The following is a 26,048-nucleotide window of genomic DNA, read 5'->3' as shown; positions in this document are numbered from 1 at the left end:
GGGGTGATGAAAGCTTGAGGTGTTGGGGCAGGAAAGAAATGTTTGCCTGTCCTCCGGGCAGTTGTACTAAAATGGACTGGATGTTCCCTTTCCACAGTGAACATTTCAAAACGTGAGGGTGTTTCTGATTGTCACATGACTATGGGGCCCTCCCAGAACCCACTAGGCAGGAGCCATGGATGCAGCGTGTAGTCGTGTAATGTGGGGACAGTCTTTTTTTTTTTTTTTTTTTAAAGAAGATGTTGGGGGTAGGAGTTTGTTAATTAATTTATTTTTGCTGTGTTGGGTCTTCGTTTCTGTGTGAGGGCTTTCTCTAGTTGTGGCAAGCGGGGGCCACTGTTCATTGTGGTGTGCAGGCCTTTCACTATCGCGGCCTCTCTTGTTGCAGAGCACAGGCTCCAGACGTGCAGGCTCAGTAGTTGTGGCTCACGGGCCTAGTTGCTCCATGGCATGTGGGATTCTCTCAGACCAGGGCTCGAACCCGTGTCCCCTGCATTAGCAGGCAGATTCTCAACCAGTGCGCCACCAGGGAAGCCCAGCTCTGGGCTTTCTATCCTGCTCCACTGATCTATATTTCTGTTTTTGTGCCAGTACCATACTGTCTTGATTACTGTAGCTTTGTAGTATAGTCTGAAGTCCAGGAGCCTGATTCGTCCAGCTCCATTTTTCTTTCTCAAGATTGCTTTGGCTATTCAGGGTCTTTTGTGTTTCCATACAAATTGTGAAATTTTTTGTTCTAGTTCTGTATAAAATGCCATTGGTGGTTTGATAGGGATTGCATTGAATCTGTAGATTGCTTTGGGTAGTATAGTCATTTTCACAGTGTTGATTCTTCCAATCCAAGAACATGGTATATCTCTCCATCTGTTTGTATCATCTTTGATTTCTTTCATCAGTGTCTTACAGTTTTCTGCATACAGGTCTTTTGCCTCCTTAGGTAGGTTTATTCCTAGGTATTTTATTCTTTTTGTTGCAGTGGTAAATGGGAGTGTTTCCTTAATTTCTCTTTCTGATCTTTGGTTGTTAGTGTATAGGAATGCAAGAGATTTTTGTGCATTAATTTTGTATCCTGCTACTTTACCAAATTCATTGATTAGCTCTAGTAGTTTTCTGGTGGCATATTTAGGATTTTCTATGTATACTATCATGTCATCTGCAAACAGTGACAGTTTTACTTCTTCTTTTCCAATTTAGATTCCTTTTATTTCTTTTTCTTCTCTGATTGCCACGGCTAAAACTTCCAAAACTATGTTGAATAACAGTAGTGAGAGTGGACATCCTTGTCTTGTTCCTGATCTTAGAGGAAATGCTTTCAGTTTTTCACCATTGAGAATGATGTTGGCTGTGGGTTTGTCATATATGGCTTTTATTGTCTTCTTCTTTAAGCTTTGTGCAAAGTCCACGCTTTTTCCAATAAGCACTTTAATAATTAGAACCTCCTCTACCAGTTTCCTAAAATAACAACCCAAGTGCATCTGACCTGTCCTCTATGACTTAACTTTCCTTTCCAGTATGAAGTGTGCCTTTTCTTGTTGCTGTACTGGATCTTATATTCCACCTTTTCTGTAGCACCCATTCATTCATTCATTTGCAGCTAATTTTTAATTGAGTGCCTGCTATGGGATAGGCCCTGTGTTGTCACACTGATAATATATATTGTTTACATTTCTGTCTCCCCTTGTAGGTTGTGAGTTCCATGTGAAGTATAAATGTATGCAGACTGAATCTCTAAAAGCTATACTGATGTATAGATATCAAGTTTACTACTAGGCAGGAGAAAATACATTTTCTAGTAGGAAAACAAAATTTATAGCTAGTCACAGAGTTGGCATGCTGGTTTGCTGTATAATAACATGACTATGTAATTGCCTCATGTTGGTATGAAGCACTGGGCTTGAGATATCCATCTAGATTTTGGTTTCTCTGCCTTGGTGTTTTTATATTGATTCTGAGGTCAGAATGACATTGAACCCCTGGTTGAAGGGCCACCTGGATAAGGCCTTGATATAGCTCTGGGGATGAAAGTCAGGCCTATATATTGAGTCAGGGACCTATCCAGTCCCAGTTCCACCCCTGCCCTTCCCTGGGAGAGCCCTTCTGCTGGACGGACAATGTGTAGATAAGTGGGGTCCAACAACAGACCCAAGGGAGCAGAGCTCTCTTGGCCACCCTGGACCATCTGGGACTTAGGTTGGCTGAGACCTGTCACTAGAACCCACCTCAGTGGGACTGGCCAAGGTCTCAAGACCCCCAGTCTGTGATAACTGTTGTGTCCCTGGCTTTGCCCTTTCCTTATCCTGTGCTTCACCTTCCTCAGATCTACTGATGGGGTAATTGACCTCTGTGGCCTCTCATCGGCCAGCATACCCCTCGTCTTCTCTTCCCTTCCCCTGCCGCTCTCCTTCCTCATCTTACCTCTTCCTCTCCTTCAGACATTTACTGAGAAGCTACTCGTGTGTCGGGCAGCCTATGGATAGGCAGTGAGGGGCCCAGTAATTAGCTGATTGATTGATTTGTCTGTTTACCACATGGGTATTGAGGAGTTGCCACAGGCCAGACATTGGGACTAGCATGCCTGGAGGAGAGGACGTGAGAGGATGGCAAACTTGAGGAACTGAAACAGGTCCAGCATGGCTAAGCATAGAGTAGGAAGGAGGGGGAAGGGCACAATGGTGAGAAATGATGCAGCGGGTGTTTGGACTTTGTCCTGTAAGCCCATTGCAGCATGTAAGCTGAGGAGCGACTTGGTCAGATTTGCATTTTAGAAAGGTTGCTTTGCCTAGAGTGTGGACCACAGACTGGGGAGGGGCAAAAGATAGAGGCCAGGAGACCATCGAGGTAGCTGTTGCTGTGAGTAGCTGAGCTAAGAAGGTGGATTCAACTAAGGTGGGGATAGTGGGAATAGAAAGAAATGCAAAGATTAATGATGTGAACAGATATTGAGGAGTGGATGCCACCACCCTTGGGGAGTGGAGCACACAGGTGTGGAGGAGGGTCCCTACCTCGGAGGAGCTCATAGTCTAATAGAAGTGATTCCCAGTCTCTGGGATGGGATAAGGAGGGGGTGCCAGGAGGGCCAGTGAACCTCTGGGGAGGGACATGTGGTTAAAAAAATACTCTAAAGGGGGGGCACATACTATTTATATAAAAAAATACTCTAAAGGGGGGGCACATTCCATTTATATAAAATTTTAGCCACACACATTAATGTGTTAAGTGAGCCTATCAAAAAAAACTAATTAAAATAGGGTTGTTTTAATCTTAACACTGCCCCAGCATAGTTAATTTAACATAGTTAATTTAATTATGCTTCATTCTGGGCCCTCTCTGAGACAAAAATAATTTTTTTGAATGCTCAATACCAGAGAGCATGGTCCTCTGTAGATTAACAGAAAAGTATTTTTTTAGAAAAGTATTTTTTAATATTAAAAATTCAACATTCTGAAATCTAGTCTGTATAGCATACCTCACATGGTGCATAAATGTGCATTTTAGGGCCAGTGTTTCAAAATTTCTAGCATTGCTTTAAATGTAAGAGTTTTATTAGCCAGGGTAATATATCTGTTCAATTTTTAAAAGTCAATCATACAGCTATTCTTAGGCCAAAAGTAGTTCAGGCAATCAACCCCCTGTTGAACTCAACAAACCTTGTATATAAACTTAACAAAAGAGTGTCCAATAACAGAAATAAATGCAAATAAAATGATTCTGAAAATTCGAAATAAATAAATAAATACTCTAAAATGCCCAGTTTGAACACAATCTACAGAAAGTGAAGTTCTACAAGATCTTGGTTGGTTCTACAAGTTCTACAAGACCATGGGAAAGCATGCAGGAGTTGTGTGTTATAAAATGGGTCAAAATCCTGGCATAGTTGGAAGCAGAACATTAGAACAGATTGTAAAATGATGGGATCCATGAATGGTTTGGACCAGGGGAAATGCTAATTGTGAAAACCTCAAAAGGTTCTTTAATCTATGATGGAAACAAAGCCATCTTTGGGGAAGATGCCCTTTGTTTTGGGAGACCACTTTGGTGAGCCCCTTCCACAAGGTGGAAGTCAAGGACTTACCCTGGGCTACTGGGGGCACCTTACTCACCTATTGGACTAAAGATTCTCGTAACCTTGAAGGAAAAGTTATTCAAAGCGTTCACATTCCTTGTGTTGCCAGAGCCAGAGGCTTGAAGAGGGCTCAGGGCTCCCCACTTTGGGGGAAATTACTATTTGATGCATCTGACTGTGCAAAAGATGAAACCACAAGGTGAGTTGGGAACGGGCCACAAGGCATCCTTTGTACAAGGATGGAGACTCCATGGAGGGCGTGGGTGGCTGCAGAGATTTTATCCCTTGATAAAGGGACGTGACTGTGGAGGTTTTGTGTGGGGATTACGAGTAAACCCCGGCAACCTGGCAGCTATCTTGGGGCTTAGGGAAAGGGGCCAATGAGGAAGCCCCATGAAATATTTGGTTCAGAGGGCTGTAATATGACTTCTTCAACTTTGGTAACAGCTCTGCGTTTGTGGGTTCTGAGGCTGTGCTCACAAACAGGGACTGAGCAGATTAAAAGGGGAGTTGGGGTAGGATGGCAAAGCAAGTAAGAGGCAGCCGGCTCTGAAAGGTGAGAAGCTGGGGCAGAGTGGAGCTATGGGACCTGCACATACTTCCTGGGTGTTCTTGGGAACACTGATGGAGGGGCTTTTTGTAGTGATGTGGCAGGGAGCTCTGGTTCTTATTCCTTGGTTATTAAAGGAAAAGTGGTCCCTAGAGGGCTGTAAGACTTAGCTCACAGATGTTGTCCCAGAGGACTCCCAGGTGGCAAGAGGAAGGAGTCACTGACTCCGCTTGAGGCAGGCATTGCGGAAGAAACGCCAGTTTGGTTCCCAGAATGGGGAGTTTTCTGGCTGGGCCCAGCCATTTGTCTTTCACAGGAATACAGACCCTTGGGACTGACTCAGTCTTCCAGCTGTTCAAGACTTACAGCAGCAGGAGTCAGAACCTGGCTCGGAAGCAATAAGAATACTGATGGCAGGACTTCCCTGGTGGCGCAGTGGTTGAGAATCCACCTGCCAATGCAGGGAACACAGGTTTGATCCCTGGTCTGGGAAGATCCCACATACCGCAGAGCAACTAAGCCCGTGTGCCACAACTACTGAGCCTGCCTTCTAAGAGGCCGCGAGCCACAACTACTGAAGCCCGCACAACTAGAGCCTGTGCTCCGCAACAAGAGAAGCCACTGCAATGAGAAGCCCGTGCACTGCAACGAAGAGCAGCCCCCGCTCGCCACAACTAGAGAAAGCCCGCATGCAGCAACGAAGACCCAATGCAGCCAAAAATAAAATAAAATAAAATAAATTAAAAAAAAAGTAGCTGCCGCTTGCCACAACGAGAGAGAGCCCACGCACAGCAACGAAGACACAATGCAGCCAAAATTTTAAAAATATAAATAAATAAATTTATTTTAAAAGAATGATGGCAAAGCATGGAGAAGTCACCCGCATTGGGTGTCTGTGCCAGGCGCTGTGTGTGTGTTCCCATAACTGTCCTCTGAGGCTGGTGCTGTACCTTCCCACACAGACGGCACATGGAGGCTCCGCAGAGGCAAGAAGCCACCTGACTATTGGGCCGGGACTGTCTCACTCGGACCCTGAGGGCAGGTTTAGGTCAGGGGAGTTGATTAACTGCTCAGGATTTGGAAGAGTAACCCCAGAGCCGGAGGCCCCAGCTCCAAGTCTGGGGTCAGTTCGTTCATATCCAAGAACTGAACTCCAGCCCCAGGGCCCTCTGGTGGGACCCTAACAATCCCCATCTTCTGCTTCCGCCACTGACTGGCTGCCGGCGTGTGTGCCCAGGCTGAACCCTGGCCAAATAGAAGTGTTCTGTGGGTGGGCTCAGCCCGTGCTGCCCACTGGAAGGCATCCTCCGGGAATCCTGCTGTTCAGAAACCCCATCACACTCATCTAGCTTGAGTTCCACCTCCCAGGCTCTGGAGCCATAGGGGCCCTGAACTGGGTACAGCCCAGGTAAAGGTCACTCCTGCATAGAGGGAGATCCACAGAGGCTTTCCAGCTCCTGCATGAAAACAACCACCAAATCCAGTCTTACTTAAGGATATTATAAATTGGGTCCCGTTGGTGCCTTTGTGAAGAAGACAAACCCTGTGAAAAGTTGGCAGATCGTGCCATACGGGAGCTGATTTACACTTAGAATGCTTACTGCAAAATTAATGGACCTGGTTAAAAGAGATGTCCATAAAATGTAGGTGACCACAGTCCCAAGAGTGGAGATGGAAAGCGATCACCTCTGTGGCAGTATGTAATTTATTGAAGGCTCTAAGTTCACAAGACGCTTTGTAAAATGTATGAAAAGATGAGGTTCCTGGCCCCAAGGACTGCAAGCAAGCCTCACTAAGACTCATGTTGTTGAGGAGCGAAGTTCAGATACACGACAACCTGTGATCGCTCTCGGAAATACTTGAGGCAGAAAGGCTAAAGATAGCTGTTTGCTTTCACGAAGTGTTTAAAGGAGATTAAGAATGATGGTCTTGGAAGAAAGGCATGATGTTAACTTAGAGTGAAAAGGAAACGAATGTATGTCTGGAATGCCTCAGAGACAAGGAGAGATATTAAATGTCAAATTAAAAGACAAGTAACTGATGATAGTAAATGCCTGCATCTATTAAAAAGTAGAAGTCTGCTATGGGCTTGGTGAGGCATAGATGGCTTCTGTTCTACTGATTACATTACCTTGGTTGTATCTTCTCTGGGGGCAAAAGGCTCCACATTTGGATAGATTGTGGTTAGACATTTAGGTGGACCTCCTGACTTGAGGTAAGACTTTTACACGAGGAAAGGAGCAGTTCTTAACAAACACCCCCAGCCCTGAAAACACACACACACAGAACTGAGCTGTTGTACTCACAGTCTGATAAACCATAAAACTCCTGCCCCTCCTCACTTCCACACAGTTTCCCTTCTAGAAGTTATGAAAAGTTAACTGACACTTGATCATGCATCACCTGATGGATGTGACACATCTCTCAGTTGTATTGCAAAACCTCAAAGTATATTAGCTGTGCTTAACATTACCTGCTTAAAGCCAGGTTTCCATTTGGAAAGCTGCAGTTTTCCAGCAAATCGATATTCCCGAGCATGTGCTGGGCCGATAGCCCATGACTTCACTCTAGCTGAGACTTCAGTATCTCCAAAAAAGGAGAAAGAAAAGCTCACTTCTCGGTGCCCATTCGCTTAGGAAAAATCACATTAAAATTCTGGGCACAGGGTTCTATGCACTGCCCTCATCCTGCCATGTTGAACTTTGTACCTGCAAACGAGTCCATGGAATTGGAATTACTAATGTTTCAAAAGCTCTGTGTGGAAATGGTTAAAAAGGGAAAAGTGCTGGCAAGCAGTGCCCAGGCATCTCCTCCTGTGTGTGTGTGCACCCTGGCTCTGACACTTGGGGGGGCGGTGCTGGGTGTCCTCCCGTGGGTCCGGAAGGCGGTGCAGACTGTGTGAGACTCCCATGGCGGAGAGGCTGACTGGCCACTGGTCAGAGTGATTCTGTTTTCCCTCCCTCCTCTCCCTCCTTCCCCACCTCCTTTTTTCCTCCTTTCTATCTTCGTTTTCTCTCCCCACATCTTTCCCCTGTTGCCCTCTTTTTCAGATATTACAGTTTGAGGGGTAGGTTGGATGGCTTCTGGAAGTTGATTGTGGTCTCAGGACTCCCCTGAATCAGGCTTTAACCCCCTGTGCCCCTTCACGTGATTTCTAGAGCGTATTGGAGCACAGTGGTGGGGAACACCTTGAGTGGTGGTGAAGTTTGTGTGTCAGCTTGACTGGGCTAAGGGGTGCCCGGTTAACTGTAACATACTTCTGGGGGTGTCTGTGAGGGTGTTTCTAGAAGAGAGTAGCATTTGAATGGGTGGACCTGGTAAAGCAGGTGATCCTCTCCAATGTGCCCCGATAGGACAGAGAGGTGGGGGAAGGGTGAATTCACTCTCTGTCTTCTCCTGCCCTTGGACATCAAGTGCTCCTGGGTCTCAGGCCTTCAGACTTGAACTGAATTATTCCTCCAGCTTCCCTGGTTCTGCAGTTTGCAGAGGGCAGATCATGGGACCTCTTGGCATCCATAACCATGTGAGCCAATTCCTATATTAAATTTTCATATATAGATAGATAGATAGATAGATAGATTGGTTCTGTTTTTCTAGAGAACCCTGACTAATACACTCCGCTAGTACTTGATTGTTAACTGGCCTTTGGACCTGAGACCCAGTGCAGATCTCCTTGATAAGATGGGTTTGGCCACATAGAGAACCTTTGTTTCCTAAACCTAAACTGCTTCAGAGGAAAGCCAACCTGACACTGCCACCAGCTCCAGGGGCACTTGTACCCAGAGAGAATGAAATGGCAAGAGAGCCCTGTTGGTCCCCATGCCCAGGGCTGACCTGGTGTGGCTGCTGTGTGGGCAGAGCACAGGACCCTTCAGTTCAGACAAGTGAGAGGCGAGACCTCTTAACCAGACCCTCTAGGTAAAGGTGGTATTGACCTTGCTCTGGAGGCTGAGCACGTGGCCTAACAAAGTCTCCTCTTCGCTGGGGGCTGACGGGGATGGAGTGTGATGAGGAACACTTGCGTTTCTTCTACTAAAGCCACTAAAAATCACCCACCTCTATTATTTATATCTTTCAGTACAACATCTACCCTTTTATGAGGATCTCTATTATTCCCATCATGCAGGAAAGTGACTAAGTGTGAATTTACACAAATCTAAAAAAATTTGAGTACTGTATATTTAGATACTGAAAGACATATAATTAGCTATTAAAGTCAAAGTGTTTCTAACAAAATAAGGAGGTTTTTTTGGTTTTTTTGGTTTTTTTGCTGTACGCGGCCTCTCACTGTTGTGGCCTCTCCCGTTGTGGAGCACAGGCTCCGGATGCGCAGGCCCAGTGGCCATGGCTCACAGGCCCAGCCGCTCCGCGGCATGTGGGATCTTCCCGGACCGGGGCATGAACCCGCATTGGCAGGCGGACTCTCAACCACTGCGCCACCAGGGAAACCCCATAAGGCATTTTAAAAATATTAAATACCAGTTTCCAGTTTTTCTTGTGACATTAAAAACAATTTCACTAGCTTCATAATGTTTTGAGACATTCTCTGAAAATAAGATTGCTTTGTCAAGATTGTTTTAAACAGTCAGTCAATGTACACAGCTTCATTTTCTAAAAGGTGCAAATCAAATCTGTTTTATACAATTAATAATATGGGTGCTCACCTTATTTCTTTGAATTTCCACCAATTCTGCATTTGTGAAACTTCAGGGGTAAATTAACGGTTAGAAACCAGTTGTCTGTTTACCTTCTTGCTTCCTCCCCACTTCTTCCACCGAACAGGCAGTGGCTCTGCCCACCCAACCCGGAGACATGGGCTGGAGCAGGTCCTGCAAAACCCACAGAGTGCTCTGAGGTCAAGATGCCTGACCCCTCAGCCCTCGCTGACCATGTGAGTTTCCTATCACTGCTGTAGCAAACGACCACAAAGCGAGTGGCTTAAAACATACATTTAGTCTCTCACAGTTCTGTAGGTCAGAAGTGCCATGTGGGTCTCACTGGGCCAAGATCAAGGGGTCAGCAGGACTGCCTTCATTTCGGAGGCTCTAGGGGAGAATCCATTTCCTTGCCTTTCCAACTTCTAGAGGCTTCCCCATGTTTCCCTTCTTCCAGCTCCAAAGCCAGCAGCCGTCGGTCAAGTCCTGCCCACACTGCATTTTTCTCTCTCCTCTTCTTCCACTTTTAAGGACCCATGTGATTAGATGGATCCCACCCAGGTAATGCAGGATAACCTCAAAGTCAGCAAACTTCACTGCATCAGCAGCCTTAATCCCCTTTGCCATGAAAACCAACATATTCCCAGGTTCCGAGATTAGGATGTGGGCATCTCTGGGGGGACCAGTCTTTTGCTTCCCATACCAACCCAAGCCTGCCCGGGTCTAGCTCTGAGTTCCTGTGTCCTCCACGCTGCTCAGTCTAACTGTGCTGGCCTCCTAGATTCCTCCCTTCTCTGATGTAGGTCAGCTTCTCTACCAGGCAGAAGAATTCTCTCAGAGTTGGAGCAGGAGTAGCTGAAGCCTGGGGAAGCAGGGTGAACTTGAACAGGGCCCTGGGACTGGAGGGGTGGGAGTTCTGGGCCCTCTACCGGGGAAGGTGGGAGGTGGCCCGAGGCCGTGGTGGAGGGAGTGCGTGTGTGGGGTACAGACCTGGGCCCGTGCAAAGCCCCTGGGGAATCTGCAGTGCCGAGAGCCTACTGCTGAATAATGATGCTTTCACTGCAATGCCAGCCCACCCATCTGTTCCCACAGACCCACGGCGAGGTGTGTGCAAATTGTTGAAAAGTCACAGCAAATGTTCAGGTTATAAAGTATAGCCTGACGGCAGTTTAACCTTGGAGAATAATTTATTTAACTCTGGATGGCTAGGGGCTGGGTGTTCCCCTTTCCATGTACAGGAAAATCTGTTCTTAGCTGAAGCTAATATTTGATTTTTCCTTTTATGCTCTTAACATTCCTGCAGGTGATAAATAGTCTTTTAGCAAACGCTGACTGTCTCTGAAATCCTGCTGACTGTGGCCTCATTTCCTTCTTCTTGTGCATTGATGAGACTCCCCACAGCAGAGATTGATCCAGCTTGTTCACAGTAGGGTTAAGCCATTGATTTTAATCAAACCCTCTTTTTAGAAATCAGCAGAATGTATCCATTTTGGGTCCCTCCTCTCTCAGAACATTAATCAACTCGTTAAGTAATTTCTTCCAATTTATGTGTCCCACTTAGCCTCTCTCTGGAGAGACAGAGAATTAAGTGAGACATACTGTTCATTTCCAATATCATTGAGTCATTAATTTTGAATCCTCACGTCCAAAGTTCAGGGAAATTATTCAATAAGATTTTAGACCATTTCCCAGTGTTTTCACTTTACATTTTATATGTCAATAATTGGCTTACAGTTAGTGGGTGAAAGTGCTTTGGACCAGAATCTCTTCGTTGGAAAGGGTCACGTAGGGAGAGCTCCTGCTCATCCAGTCTCCTCCACTGCTGGAATTCTCCCTCCGACCATTTCTCTAAGTCAGTGATCTTCAAACTTTAATGTGCATAAGAGCTATATGGAAAGCTTGTTAAAACAGTGTCATGGACCTTGATTCTAATTCAGTGGGTCAAGGTGGGACTTGAGAATTTGCATTTAAAAAATTATTTAAAATACAAATTGTGTATACTTAATGTGTACAGTATGATGATTTGATATATGAATATGTAGTGAAATGATTAGAACAATCAAGCTAATTAACATTATCCGTCTCTGTACACCATTAACCATTTTTTTCCCTTTTTTTTTGTGGTGAGAGCACCTGAACTCTCTTAGTAAATTTCCAGTATTCAATACAGTATCATCAACTATAGTTATCATGCTGTACTTAGATCCCTGGACTTACTCATCCCACATAACTTCAACTTTGTACCCACTGACCAACACCTCCTCATTTCTCCCACCTCCCTACCTCTGGTAACCACCTACTCCCTGCTTCTGTGTATTTGACTTTTCTAGATTCCACATATAAGAGAGGTCATGCAGGTTGTTTTTTTTCCTTTCTGAGTCTGGCTTATTTCTCTTAGCATGATGTCCTCCACGTTCATCCATGTTGTTGCAAATGGTAGGATCTTCTTTTTTAAGGTTGAGTAATATTCCATAGTTTATATAAACCACGATTTCTTTATCCATTTATCCATCCACAGACATGTGGGTTATTTCCGTGTCTTGGCTATTGTGAATAACTGGCAGTGACACGGGAGTGCAGACATTCCTTTGAGACACCTATTTCAGTACCTTGAGAATTTGCATTTCTAATGAACTCCCAGGTGATGCCGGTGCTGCTGGTTTGAGGACCACGCTCTTGACAGTGCTGCTCTAGACAGAATGTTTTGGACAGCTGTGCGAGGAGAAGCTTTGACGGGCTGCGGGAAGGGGGGCAAGGTGATTCTGTGTCACCAGACATTTTAATACCACAAATGGTTCGTCTAAATGGCTCCTTCTGGGGGCCTCTAGGCAGAAACACAAGACATTGGGTCCCAAAGAGGGTGGGGAAAGAGAAACGGAGGTGAGGTGAAAAACAAAAGAAATAAACTTCATATAATTCTTAACTTTGCTAGGCCAGTTTTCTCCCTTTATAATCGTCTCCAGGAAGAGTATCTGGGTATTGTCTCTGGTTACTTCTGTAAGTTTCTTCATAAACTAATAATTGCCACACATACTGCACCTTCACCATTGCCAAGAGCTTTCCTGTTAATTCACATTCATCTAAATTCATCTGTGTGTGTTGCCTTTTTTCTCTATATTGTTTCAGTGAGTATACTTTGGGGAAGAAATGGAATTTCACTTGAAAATATAACTACCTTAAAAAGTTGCCTCTGAGGTAGGTAAAATTATAGTTGGCTTAATTTTCAGAAGTGCCTTAGAAAAATCATCCTGTCACCAACTGATTTCAGTGAACAAGGAAACTCCTCCAAGTGTGAAATCTGCCTGCACTTTCTGTTTCTTATAGAATTTTGGAAGCTGGTATTGTTTGGAAGCTGGTATTGTTTTGGTATTGCTTTGCCATAATTTTGGTAGAATGCAGCTCTTTGTAAGGTTTAATATTAATGATAACCATCAGTGAATATGTATGACATGCTCCTACAAAACTTGAAACATGTAGAAAGAATGGTATTCTGATTTTTTAATACACTTAAAATATGATGTATAAGTGAATTTTTAAGGAGGCAAACATTTATAGAACATTTCTGTTTACTTTATAAAATATTTCACCAAGAGTTTTCTCTATGTAGAAAAATCCCCATCTATAACTTAAGATCTGATTTACTTTTTAAAAATTGAGTAACAATATTTTTGGAACATCATTGTGAAAAATGAGGTAAGGGGGTGCTGGGCATTCTGAGAGATGAGGTAAACAGAAAATCATAATTATGAATTTGTTAAGTGTCAGGGTTTCAAGTTTTTCACTTCACTATCCTTTCTCATGTAAACGAGAAGAGTTTAAAGGAAGAAGTAAAACTTGAAAAAATGGGCCAGGGCTACTCAATGGATAGATTAGGAAAGTGCTTAGAAAATTTGCCGATGACTTGGGGACGTGATAAGGACCGAACATAGGAAACAAAGAGGAGGAGGAAGTTTGTAGAAGGCTACGTCAGCTTGATAACCTGCTGCTAAAGATGACAGTGCACGTGATTCTCACTGTACATTATGGCACAGTTCTCTTGACTTCGAGGCCCGATTTTAGTTTTCTTTCCATATAGTCTTTTAATAGTCATAGTTTAAGTATAATTCCAGATTTTCGAAGCCTCCTCTCCAAGGCTCTGTGTGAATGCATGTAGAGCCAGGCCAGAAGGAGAACCAAGCAGGATTCTTTAGTTCAGGTAATGACTTCCTCACTTCTTGCTCGTTCACTTCCAAGCTTCTTTATTCCTCCCTTTTACCCCCCTCTTTTTTAGAGCAGCCGTATCTGGAGCAGGAAGCTTCTTCTGGGCTCCAAATGTGGAGTGGCTGTGATATAATTCCTATCAGCATGTTAAACGCTCGCTGACCCCTTTCTTCTCGGCTCTCAAGGAGTACATGATGGGTGCCCACATGTTCTGGGACTGAGCATTTTTTGACTCATGGCTGTATGATAGAAAAGCTGTTTTCCATGCTTGATTCATTTCACGGCCCAGCAAGGCCACAGGTGCCTCACCTCAGTATTGCTAATGCACATCACACCGCAGAGGAGCAGACTTGCTGTCAGTCTGGCTTATTAAAGAGGACCTGACCGTTCGCAACACCAGCCAAGAGCTGGTAGCTTTCCAGACTCTCAGGAAGCAGGGGAAGCCGACTCTGGTGCTCTCAGACTTTCCTTTATTTCCTAAGGTTTTACCTTAAATACACTTCCCCTCTTCCTTCCTTCAGTAGTGAGCTCCTACCATGTTTTGAGGCTCATTTCAAAGAGAGCTTTCTCTGAGGAGACTCAGCAGTTCACCCAAGCACAATTCAGCGCTCTGTCATCTGGATCACCCTGAAATTTCCACACATATCTGTAGTGCAGCAGTGACCTCTTTGTTTTATGCTGTTTGTGTTTCTGAGTTTCCAGCTCCTACTTAGCACAGAGCCAGGCACGTCGTGTTTATTCAGTAAATGTTATTGAGTGCATCCCATTCGTCCATGTTCAACACACATTAGCATAGATCCCAACACACCCCTTCATCCTGACCAAGCCAACGTCTAGTGGCACAAGTACCCAAGTCAAGGCAAGGTTTAATTCTCTGGGGAAAAAAAAAGGCTAGTGTTAGTAGATAGAAGGACAGAGGTGTCTGGAATTAGACCTCAGTTCAAATCCCAGCTCTTCCCTTAGCCATGTGGTTTGGACACACATTTCTCCTGCCTAAGGCTGTTTCCTCATCTGTGGAATGGGACACAGCACACAAATGAGCTTAATGTAAGGATTAGATGAGAAAATGCACGTAACATGCTTGGTCTACTGACTGGGATCAGTTAACGGAGGCTGTTCTTAACATGGGAGCCGTGGAGCTTGGATGCTTACCCATATTAAAATCTCTGCAGAAAACGCACACTCTCTCACACACACACAGCCCTCACACACATTGCTTTCGTTTCTTTTTTTTTTTTTCAATTGGGGTATAGTTGTTTTACAGTATTGTGTTAGTTTCTACTGTACAGCGAAGTGGAGTTCCCTGTGCTATACAGGAGTTTCTTATTATCTATTTTATACATATTAGTGTATACATGTCAATCCCAGTCTCCCAGTTCATCCCACCCCCCACCCCCTGCTTTCCCCCCTTGGTGTCCATGCACTTGTTCTCTACATCTGTGTCTCTATTTCTGCCTTGCAAACCAGTTCATCTGTATCATTTTTCTTTCTTTTGGTAATGTATAGCTCAAGCCATTTGCTTTTCTACTCAGATTACTTTCAACTAATTTGCTTTTAGCTCAGTCCTAAAAATGTTTAAGAATCACATGCCCTTTCATTATATTCAGTCTGCAAACTTTTCTCTGGTCTTGAGAATACTTTGCCAGCGGCTCCTTCATGTGTGAAGTGAGTCTGTCTTCCTAATGTATGAACTATCCTATCACTGATAGTTTGGGGCTACTGGCTCCCACTGGGGACAATGCTCTCTTCCCAGGGCTGGGTCAGGGACCAGATTCTCTTGGGGCTCAGATGGAATTGTGATTTCAACCCTCTGGTGGCCTTAAGGGAAAATGGCAGGGAAAATGGATCTGGGTGAATCTATCACTGACGCTGAAAAAAAAAAACCACGACAGAATAAAAATCAGCTAGAGCACAGCAGTGGCAGCATCCTCAGCAGTATAATTCAGCATCAAGAGTGTGCTTCCTGAGTGGGGTTAGGACCGCCCCTCTTTGTATGAAAACGTTCAGTGTCGTAGAATGCTAGATTGTTAGAACTGTAGAACTAGAAAGAAAATCCTCAGGACCCTCCCTCCCCCAACTCCATTTGAAGAGCTGGAGATCTAGAGAAGAATGGAAGTAGATCCCCAGTGTTACAGGAGAAACAGGAAAATGGGACCCTGATCTCATGACTCCCTTGTTTTTCCTAGATTTCCATGCAATTCCAAAAGTGGAGAGAAAGGAAAAGTGAAGAGAAAGGAAATCAAGCTAGGATGCCATTTCTCTTCCATCACCAAACTTGTTCACTGGATTTTTCCTTCTCTTGGATACTCATCCTGCCTGGCGTTCTGGTTTCTAGTAGGGGAGATGCCACACCCCCTCTCTCGATGCTTTGTCTCCCCTTGTAGACTTGACACCCTGGCAGGGCTTCAGTCTCTTTTATGCCCTCAACCTCTTAGCCACACAGTGCTCTTCCCAAATATTAGCTAAAGGAGTGAGTGAAAGAACATGTAAATATACATTTCTCTTGCCTTGTTTATCCAACACCTCATCTGCTTTACTTTAGCATTGCTCTCATAGACTACACAGCTTGAATACAAGTATATTATTTTGTGTCATAATGCTTTTTAAAACTAGAGCTGCAATCTTACGCCCCTCTGGGGATTTGAAGCAAGTTATGGTACCCCCTGGATTAAGTGTAAGTGATGCATCATTTAGATTTTTTTGGTTACAAATATTCTTTAAAATGTTCCTTTTTCCTCAAAACCAAATTCATACAGAGATTCTATGTGTTTCATTTGTGTTAAGGTCTTCATTAATATTTGGATCCTGTGTGATGTTAGGAATATTATAGTTTAGTGGTTGAGAAAAAGGACACTGGAGTCAGACTGACTCTGTTCAGATGCCTGCCCAGCCTCTTACCCTCTGTATGATCTTGGGAAGCTCTTTCCTCCCTCCTCAGCTTTAATTTCCTCATCTGTACAATAGAACCTACCCCATAGGATGATTGTGAGAATTAAGTGAATTAAGAATGCAAGGTGGGCTTCCCTGGTGGCGCAGTGGTTGAGAGTCCGCCTGCCGATGCAGGGGACGCGGGTTCGTGCCCCGGTCTGGGAGGATCCCACATACCGCGGGGCGGCTGGGCCCGTGGGCCATGGCCGCTGGGCCTGCGCGTCCGGAGCCTGTGCTCCGCAACAGGAGAGGCCACAGCGGTGAGAGTCCTATGTACTGCAAAGAAAAAAAAAAAAGAATGCAAGGTAGTTGACTAGTATCTGTCACATAGTAAATGTGCAATAAATGTTAGCTGTGATGATGATCATAGTAATCAAACATAATACCTGCAGTCCAGTGACTATGAGGATCAAAGAAGAAGAAAAGAGACATTGAGTAGAAAACTTATTCCTGAAAATTTGTTCCCAGTGATTTCAAGCAATCTAAGAAATGATTTCCATCCTTGTTTTGGCTCTGTATCATGTCAAAGCAGGTGGAACTATGTTTCCAAGGCCGCCTTGCTGTGTCTGGTTCCGGATTAGGGTTGGCTATAAGAGGATTTCACAAAGGATGTAGGAGCAGAAGTGAAGTGGTGGCCTTTGCCCTATGAAGGTCAGTGCAGGGAGCACCTGGTGGCCCCTCGTCTAGGTGCTGGCACCCTTTTAGTCACGGGACTTCAGGTGAGCCCATAGCTCCTCCCGCTCTCACCAGACCTCTTCCACCAGCTTTGCCAAGTCCTGGGGCAGGTGTGTGTGCAACTCTGTGGCAGGGGACACCAGATTCTTCTGCCAGTTACCACATCCTCAAGGTTAGTGCGGTGAAAGACAGACACACGTTCTGGTTGTGTTGCAGTTCCCAGTTTGTTCTTGTGTGTTCTAGATCATCTCTACTGGCTTCATTGCATCCTTGATCTCTCCCTCCTCATGCCCAGCTTTTCTTCCTGACTTCCATCCCTGCCGTCCCACAGGGACTTCAGACCCATCACAGATGCAAAGTCGACAACCTTCTATAGACTACTTCACGTGCTCCTATAGGTTTATAGGTGACCAAGTAGTTGTCATCACAGAACATTTTAGTGAAAATATGGAGCATGATGGATTTGGTTGGTTGTTTCTAAGTGCAGTGGATAACTTGAGGGAAGTGGTTCTTTATTGCAGGTGTCTACAAGTGCTACTGGGCAATACCAAATGCTTGATGGCAGGCCATCAAGTGGCCATGTGACCCCAGCTGCCTATCATGAACTGGGCGTTGCCCACTAAGCCATCAGGTTGGGTGTGCATAGCAGCATTCCATCATCCACTGTAAGGAGTATATGTGAGATTGGATTTGAGCAAATAAAGTGTGTCAGTAGACTCATGTTCATGGAGTTCATTGGTTTGACTGTGTCCACATCAGCCTGAAGCTGCTGAGCTGATAGGCACTAAATTGCCTTTTTGCAGATCCATTTACAGGGCCAGTTGGGTGAAAATATCTTGCAGGGCTGAGATTATGTGCTCTAAACCAAGAGTCCATATATGTTCTGTTTTCCCCATAATATTCATGGGACTGGGAATCAGAGGGGGAATATGGAAGTGGCTCTTCTCACTATTATTCCTAGTGACCCAAGAATGAATTTGCTTTCCATCTCTGAGACTTTGGGTCTATTGGTCTAGAGATCTTAGTTCCTAAGGCACAAATGCCTCCACCAGGAAACACAGCATCAGTTCAATTAAATGGGAAATTGAGGCTGCCAGCCAGCCACTTGAAGCTCCTCACGCCAGTGAGTCAGCAGGCAGAGAAGAGAGTTTCTGTACTGACTGGGGTCAGTGATCCTGACTATCAGGGGTTCCTTCTATGCAGCAGAGATCAAGAGGAGCACTTCCCAGAACCTCTTAGAACTACCGTGTCCTGTGGTAAAAGTCAGTGGAGAGCCACAGGGATCTAATTCAGCCAGGACTTCCAATAGCCCAGACCTTCAGAAACGAAGGTTTGGGTCACCTCCCCAGGCAAGGAATCATGACTCACTGACATGCTTGCTGAAGGCAAAAGGCATACAGAGTAGACAGTGAAAGAAGACAGTTATACAAGGTCTTACCAGTTGCAGAAATAAGTTGCAGAAGCTGTAATAGTTGTGAGCATTTTTTCTTTATTTTGGTATGCCTATACTTGTGTATGGATTAATTACTTTCTACTCCTCCTTCCCATGCCCCTACCATCTTATGTAAGATGTGTTAACAGCAGTTAACTTTATATCTCAGTATTTAAGTTACAGCATATCAAGAGAGGAGTGTGACTCAGCTAGAAGAATGAACATGACTCAGAGATAGATAAAGGGGCTCTGTATCCTCTTTTTGGGAGTGTGCTTTCAATTGTTCAGGGTATAAGTACATGAAGTGCATGGTGAGAGGTGGAATGCGTGATTTTGCTATTGTCTTTGTGAGTTAAATATGGTTAAAAGAGATGTGTATGCATGCCCAGTTGACAAGAATTGGACTGTGGTGGCTTTATACTCTACGAGCTTAACTAAGTTAAAATAACACTAACCTTTCAAGAAATGAGATGAAATTATTAAACATTGAGCTGCTACAGATAGTTTTCACAAGGAGACAGAGTTTAAGCAAACAAATAAAATGTAACTTTAAAAAGAATATCACACATGTTCTGCTGGAGTCTCCCAAACATTAGGAAAAGGAAAAAATAAAATCAATTCTGATTAGTAAGTACCGAGAGGATGAAATAAAACCTGTTCAGTTAAGTTTTGGCAAAGGAAATTGGCTTCACAAGGTTATGGAATGAGTGGAGGATTGTTTCAGAAGTCATGGAGAAACAAATGGAGCAAACCTGATTCCCAGTGGTCAGAAGGCTGAACTGAGAACGGTGATTGGAAGCAGAGTCAGTGCTGGGTCTGAAAGTGCGAGTTTAACAACGGCCGTGAAACAGAGGCTCACAGTGAAAGAGGCAGGAATTAAACTCATTTCTTCCTCATTCGTTGGGCCTTCTTGCATCTATTAAGAGAACTCTAGCAGCCTTACTGATCCCCTTCTCTTAATGAGGAAAGTCAAAATGAGGTGAAAGAATCTTCAACACCTGGTGCTGGGAAACTAGATTTCCTAATGCAAAAGAATGAAGGTGGAACTTTGTCTTATACCATATACAAAAATTAACTCAAGAATGAATTACAGACCTACATGTAAGACCTAAAATCATAAAACTCCTACAAGAAAATATAGGGAGAAGCTTCATGACATTGGACTTGGCAGTGATTTCTTGGATGACACCAAGAGCACAGCCAACAAAAGCTAAAAAAAGGGGAAGGGGAGTACATCAAACTTAAACACCGTTGTGCATTAAAGGATGAAATCAACAGAGTGAAAAGTCAACGTAGGAGAAAATATTTGCAAACCATGTATCTGATAAAGGGTTAATATCCAGAATATATAAAACACTCTTGCAACTTGACAACAAAAAAATCAAATAACCCAATTAAAAGATGGGTTTAAAATGGAATAGGCATTTCTCCAATGATTATATACAAATGGCCAACAAACATATGAAAAGATATTCAACATCACTAATTATCAGAGACGTGCAAATCAAAAGCACGCGGGAAATCACCTCACCACCCATTAGGATGTGGCTACTGTAAAAACACCAGAAAATAACTGCCTTGGTAAAGTTGTGGAGAAATTGGAACCTTGTGCACTGTTGGTGGGAATGTATAACGGTGCAGCCACTATGAAAACAGTATGGAGTTTCCTCAAAAAATTAAAAATAGAACTACCTTATGATCCAGCAGTCCCACTTCTAGGTATGTACCAAAATATTGAAAGCAGGGTCTCAGGTGTTTGTATACCCATGTTCATAGCAGCAGTATTTGTAATAGCCAAGAGGTAGTAACCCAAATGCTTTGTAGCATAGATGAGTGGATAAACAAAATATGGTATGTACATACAATGAAATATTATTCAGCTTCAAAAAAGGAAAGAAATCCTGTCATATGCTACAAAATGAGTGAACCTTGAGGACATTATACTAAGTGAAATAATTTGTCACAAAAAGACAAATACCATATGATTCCACTTACATGAGGTATCTAGAGTAGATACCTCAAATTCATAGAGGCAGAGAGTAAAATGATGGTTGCCAGGGGCTGGGGTAGGGGGGAGGAGGGAAAAAAGAAGCGTCATTGTTTAATGGTAGAGACTTTCAGCTTTGCAGTATGAAAAAGTTCTGGATCTGTTTCACAACCCTGAATGTACTTAACACTACTGAACTGTGCAGTTAGAAATGGTTAAGACAATAAATTTTATGCTATGTTTTTTGCCACAATAAATTAAAAAAAAGAAAACCACGGTGAAAGATAGTGTTCTCTGGATTTTTTTTTACTCTGCACTGCCTCCTAAAGAGAAAGGTTTATAAATCTTCCTCCTGGTAAGCCTCAGGGAAACTTGATCAGAAATGCAACAATTCGTATGCAAAACAACTTGCTCTGTGGCATTTCACCTTCCTTTTCCAGCTGTTGCTCATCTTGAAGGGCTGTTACCAGGTACCATCTGCTGGCTCCCAGAGCCCTTCTGTTATCTGTGCCCGAAGATTTCACTGCCTCAAAGTCAACTAAAAGTAGGTGTCACTTCTTTGTACTGAAGCCAGGAAACTGCTGAACCCTAGTATTTCTCATTGATCAAAGCATTTCAAGATGTTTTGATTCACACAAGACGCCATGATCTCACCTTCCATCAAGTTGAATAGACCGGGATGAGCATGAGTGGTAACGGTCTTCTGAAACCCAAATTCAAAAATTGATCAAATGCTTTGCCCAGAAATAAGATGGAGTAAGCTTTGTTTAACTGTCCTTACCAAGGCGTCATGTCTGGAAGCCATCTACCTGGATATACTAGCTGATCAGAAATTCCCCCTGCATTCTGTTTCATTTATTTAATAAACTTAAATAGTACTTTCTGTGAATGGGTATCATTCTATTTTATAAATACTAGCTCATCTTATCCTTATAACAATCCTGTGAGTTAAGTACTGATATGATTGCCTCTTAAGATGAGGAAATTGAAGTACAAAGAAGTTAAACTTTTGCCCAAGATCACATAGCTAGTGAGTGGTAAATCTAGATTCAAACCCAGGCAGTCTCGTTCCAGAATTCATGTTCTGTATTTGAGGAGAAAAGAGCAAATCTTAAGGAAAGCAAACATCAAGGAAACAGATCTGCTTTAAAAATAAATTACTACTTTGGGATTAGTTTACTTTCATCTATTTCCTTTACCAGCTATGGTATCATCTCAATAATGATTATTAAGTACTATTGTAATTTTGGCTAATATTGATTGAACTCCTACTACTTGACACTAATTTTGCTGTTTTTACCATACATTTGCTCACATAACTATACTACAGCTGCTGAGTTACTTATCCCCCTTTCGTACACTGCAAAACTGAGGCCCAGAGAAAGAAAATGATTATCCCAAAGTCACACAGAGCGGAAGCATAAAGTCACACACTACAAAATTATAGCTGGAGCCATTTTTGGAGCCCACGCCACACACACAAACTCTTCAAGAAATCAAAGAAAAACTGGCAGTCCTGTACTTTCACATGTAATGAATGCATTTGTGAAAAATGAGGACAAGTGTTAGAGAGGGGCCATTGGTCTCTATAGGGGGGCACCAACTAGAATGGTGGCCCCATGAGAGGTGGGGAATGCACCTCTTCCATTGCAGACCCCAGACCCTATACATGCCCAGTACTCCCTGGGCCAGCAGGTGCTGGGCATGAATAGGGTCTGGTGTCTGCAGTGGAAGAGGTGGGGTCACCACTTGTGCAGATCACCACCTGCAATCTTTGCTGGAGGAGTTGGCAGTGGCATCACCATTCATTTCTTTTATTCATTCATTCATTCATCTATTTATTCGACATTTCGGGAGCACTTGTCCTATTCCAGGCGAGGTATCAGACACAGGAGGTCTCTGCCTGTAGATCTCTTTTGAAAATTAAATGGGCCAGTGCAAGTAAAAGTCTTCACATTGTTTACTCATTGTAAGTGCTCAGTAAATCTACTAATTAAAGCACCCAATCCTAATTCCAAATTACACATGTTCTAGATCCCAACAGTATTAGGCACCAACTGGAACTGCAAGATGCACTCACAGTAGCTCCTCCAGGACAGATGCTATGATCACCTCCATTTCACAGGTGAGAAAACTGAGGCATGAAGAGGTCTTGTAACTTGCTCCGGATTGTACAGTTTAATGAAAGATTTTCCCCCTCCTCCACCATAGCTGATTGATCCAGGGGTGGAGACACCCTTCTCAGCCAGGCTAATCCAGCAACTCCTTCTGGGAAATGTAAACTTACGTGGAGATTTACAAGTAGGGGTGGGTGATGGGGTGAGCTACCTTGAAACTCTCAGAAGGACCTTGAACCCTGGCAGCTGTGTTTCGTGCAGTGCCCCAGTTCTGCTGTTTCCAAGCCCTGGCAACTCAGTTCTGTAAGCTTCCTAGTATCCTTCTGGAAACCCTTCCCCTTTTGTTTTTCAAGTAGCCACAGTCAGATTCTTTATTTGCAACCACAGTTATCTTAATGAGTATATATATCTCTGTTGAATTAGAAGTCTGGAGGATCAGCCTGGACATTATTTTTGGAAGAGGCTGCTGGAGTGACTCTGCCCACGGTTAAGAAACACTGCCCGAAATGACTGAGAAATTGTTCCTCGTGCATATTTAGAGATTCTTAACTGCAATATGACATCTCTGCATAAATTGAGTCCAGCTAATTATTTGCAATGAAAATACATTGGTCTCATAAATGCTCTGCATCACGTATACATGTAATTTCATTTATGTGACTCTGCTCTTGGAGGGAAATGCCATTTAAATCAATGGAATTTAGTTGGCTATGGCCTGTTTACCAAAGTTCATAGCCCGATCACCACAAAGCAAAAACAGGCCTCGGTGACACTTATTTAGAGAGAAGAATTATTGGCTGCAGTCAGGGCTGCTACAGCAAATTTATTCTCTGAGGTTAAAAAACAAAACAACCTAAGTTCTAGGAGATAACTGAGTAATTCACTGCACGGGACGTATTCGGGTCCTAGCCGTGTCACTTAGTGATGAATTGTGCAGATAGTTTTCTGTGTCTAGTACAGTCTGACGGTGCTGGGCTCTAGGGGCTGTGTGGTAGAATTGTTTACTCTTCAGTGCCTATTGCATTGTCCCCAGCCCCACCCTGTGTATCCCAGCCCCCGGCACTTAGGTATCTTGTTCTGGCCAGTGGGTCATGAGTAGAAGTGACAGGTGTCACTTCTAGGCTGCAGCATTTAAAAGCTGGCGTGCAAGCCTCCACCACTTGCATCCCCTGCCTTAGCAACTTGGAAACCATGTGCTGAAATGGTGTGTCAGATGATGGATTGATCTGGATTGCAAGTCACTACAGAAAGGAGAGTTACCAGCAGACTTCGCAACAGCGAGTTGCAAACCTTTGATGAGTTAAGTGTTAAGCTATTGAAAAGTAGGTGGGTTTTTTTTGTTTTTCCTTTTTGCCATTGCTAAGTGTTACCCTGACTGATGTGGTAAATAACTCCATTTTCACCAGATCAAGGTCTCTAAACCTTGGTGCTACTGACATTTTGGGGGCAGATAACTTTTTTTGGGGGGATGGAAGTGGGGGAGCTGTCCTGTGCATTGTAGGGTATTTAGCAGCATTCCTGGCCTCTATCCACTGGCAATCCCCCATCACTTTTGACAGCCAAAAATGTTTCCTGGCATTGCCACATATCCCTTGGGGGTGGTAATGGGGTAAAATTACCCCTGGTTGAGACCCACCACCCTAGATAATGAATGAGACTTATATTCATTGTATCAGCCCTACCGTCTTCTCTGTGTTGGTCAAGGTATTAGTATTACTTATAACTTGTTCATGCCACAGCACAAAGAACACTAGATTGAGTTAAGAGACCTGTGTTCAAGACTGAGAGCTTGGGCAAATTACATACCTGTTGCTGAGTGCTTTGGTTGCAAGTGGCAGAAACTAACTGTGATTAAGTTAAGGACGGAAAGGATTTGTTAGGAGGAGATGGGGAGGGTAAAGGAAGAAAGGGAGATTTGAGCAACTGGGTCGGTCACTCCAGGGATCTTGGCAGCGGACATTGTGGGCTGTCCCTTGATTCCAACACCCTTCTGCCTGGAAGTTCTCTGCTTGATTCAGATTTCCAGAAGACAGGGCGTCTCATTGGCTTTTCTTAGTCATGACTCTTGTAGCTTAGGGAGGTAGTAGTGATACAGGCAGCTGTTAGCAGTGTGCTTTGATCAAAGCTTCATCAAAACCAAATGTGATGTGGGAAGAGATGTTTCCTAAGGGGAAGGGAGATGGCAATATCAGAAGAGGAGGAGGAGGGGGGACTGGGCAAGCAGAAGGAGCAGATGTCTGTTGCAGGGCCCTACTTTCTGTATCTCTAAGATGGGGATGATAAAACCTGCCCTGCTTACTTCACAGAATGTTAAGGGTCCAATGAGATGACTGTGAAAGCAGTAAATATCAGAGAGGAACCTTGAGATGTCAGGAATGAACATGACTCAGGGACTAGAGTTAACAGGATGCAACAGGATGCCCCCTGATGCATACATGATAAGGCAGGACTCTGGGACATGCTAGAACTTTCTCATTTCAGCGGTTGGTTATAGCCAGAAGCTTTGGTTTTGGGGTGGAGTTTTATGGGATTTGGGGCTCCTTAGGACATCTCTGGGAGAAATGAGGAACATGAGAAAATTTCATCTGCTCTTTCTCTTCTCTGTGCCCCAACTTCAGACCAGAGAACCAGGCTGTGGGGAGGTCAGAATATGCAGAGCAATGCTTTGCCCCTTCTGTTTGGGAAACCTTTATCCTACCCTGTTCTGCTTCTCGCTCCTGTGGAGCAATGCATACAAATGGTGTTAGAGCAAAATGAGAGATTGCTAGAAACTCACAATCTAATCCCTTGGGCTAAAGAAAGGAAAAAATAAACACAAATGCCAACAGGAGGAAGTTAATTTAAACCCAACCCCAAATCCTGAAAGCTATCGGAATGAGATGAACTCATGAGAACCAGGAGAAGGGGCTTGGGAGGTTGGAGGATTGGAAGACCATGGCCTCTGCAGAGTCTGATTTTGGGTCAGTGCAGAACAGAGAATGTTTACCTGAAATCTATTTGGCCTAAGACTTACCGTCTTATTATTTCTTGACAATGATAAAGTTAGATGAATGAGAGACCCATTGTTGTCTTCAAGGGAAGGGAGGCATAAATGAAGCCAGCATCAGCTTTTCCCAAATGCTAAATGCATTTACACTCATTTGGAATGACCACTTTTTTTTTTTTTTTTTTTTTGCGGTACGCGGGCCTCTCACCGCTGTGGCCTCTCCCGTTGCCGAGCATAGGCTCCGGACGCACAGGCTCAGCGGCCATGGCTCACGGGCCCAGCCACTCCGTGTCATCTGGGAACCTCCCGGACCGGGGCACGAACCCATGTCCCCTTCATCGGCAGGCGGACTCTCAACCACTCTGCCACCAGGGAAGCCTCCTGGAATGACCACTTTGATTCAGTTGTGCACTGTCACTCATCAGTAATCCCATCAGCCCAATTTCATGTACGTA

At 44.0% G+C, this 26,048-nt stretch overlaps 1 protein-coding gene across 9 annotated transcripts in view; it reads left to right on the top strand.

Moving 5' to 3' along the window:
- The window catches only part of PLPP4 (phospholipid phosphatase 4), a 491,600-nt gene that overhangs the window by 128,842 nt on the left and 336,710 nt on the right, over positions 1-26,048 (top strand). The window contains exon 1 of one of the 9 annotated variants that reach the window (XM_079900486.1): positions 12,418-12,463. The exons of the other annotated variants lie outside the window; for them this stretch is intronic. The gene's annotated coding sequence lies outside the window, so the exon portion shown is untranslated. Of the gene's footprint in view, positions 1-12,417; positions 12,464-26,048 lie in introns of those variants that run through there. 9 annotated transcript variants of the gene reach the window in all.

This window comes from Stenella coeruleoalba (genome assembly GCF_951394435.1).
Source record: "Stenella coeruleoalba genome assembly, chromosome: 16".
In the NCBI taxonomy this organism is placed as follows: Eukaryota; Metazoa; Chordata; class Mammalia; order Artiodactyla; family Delphinidae; genus Stenella; species Stenella coeruleoalba.
The sequence above is the reverse complement of the archived record's forward strand: the minus strand, read 5'-3'. Positions and strand labels throughout refer to the sequence as shown.